Source organism: Physeter macrocephalus, chromosome 1, assembly GCF_002837175.3.
Source record: "Physeter macrocephalus isolate SW-GA chromosome 1, ASM283717v5, whole genome shotgun sequence".
NCBI classification, from domain to species: domain Eukaryota; kingdom Metazoa; phylum Chordata; class Mammalia; order Artiodactyla; family Physeteridae; genus Physeter; species Physeter macrocephalus.
The window spans coordinates 95,191,655-95,192,687 of record NC_041214.2 but is presented as its reverse complement, the minus strand read 5'-3'; the positions used below and the strand labels follow the sequence as shown (position 1 = coordinate 95,192,687).

General features: G+C 46.1%; 1 protein-coding gene across 2 annotated transcripts in view; it reads right to left on the bottom strand.

The window, feature by feature from the left end:
* IGSF11 (immunoglobulin superfamily member 11) overlaps positions 1-1,033 on the bottom strand; it is a 160,583-nt gene that overhangs the window by 153,222 nt on the left and 6,328 nt on the right. The window lies entirely within an intron of this gene.

Below are 1,033 nucleotides of genomic sequence, written 5' to 3'. Positions count from 1 at the left end.
AGTTTTACTCACTCTTTTTCAAAAAAAGGAAAATGGATAAAAGCTAAACATCAGGAATTATTAGACTCATCTAACCTACAATGAGATATCATCTCACACCGGTCAGATTGGCCATCATCAAAAACTCTAGAAATAATAAATGCTGGAGAGGGTGTGGAGAAAAGGGAACCCTCTTGCACTGCTGGTGGGAATGTAAATTGATACAGCCACTATGGAGAACAGTATGGAGGTTCCTTAAAAAACTACAAATAGAACTACCATACGACCCCGCAATCCCACTACTGGGCATATACCCTGAGAAAACCATAATTCAAAAAGAGTCATGTACCAAAATGTTCATTGCAGCTCTATTTACAATAGCCAGGACATGGAAGCAACCTAAGTGTTCACCGACAGATGAATGCATAAAGACGACGTGGGGGCTTCCCTGGTGGTGCAGTGGTTGAGAGTCCGCCTGCCAATGCAGGGGATGCGGGTTCGTGCCCCGGTCCGGGAAGATCCCATATGCCACGGAGTGGCTAGGCCCGTGAGCCATGGCCACTGAGTCTGTGCGTCCGGAGCCTGTGCTCCGCAGTGGGAGAGGCCACAACAGCGAGAGGCCCACATAGCACATATATACAATGGAATATTACTCAGCCATAAAAAGAAACAAAATTGAGTTATTTTTAGTGAGGTGAGGGGACCTAGAGTCTGTCATACAGAGTGAAGTAAGTCAGAAAGAGGAAAACAAATACCGTATGCTAACACACGTATATGGAATCTAAAAAAAAAAAAATGGTTCTGAAGAACCTAGGGGCAGGACAGGAATAAAGATGCAAGATGTAGAGAATGGACTTGAGGACACGGTGAGGGGGAAGGGTAAGCTGGGACGAAGTGAGAGAGTGGCATGGACATATATACACTACCGAATGTAAAATAGATAGCTAGTGGGAAGCAGTCACATAGCACAGGGAGATCAGCTCGGTGCTTTGTGACCACCTAGAGGGGTGGGATAGGGAGGGTGAGAGGGAGGGAGACGCAAGAGGGAAGAGAT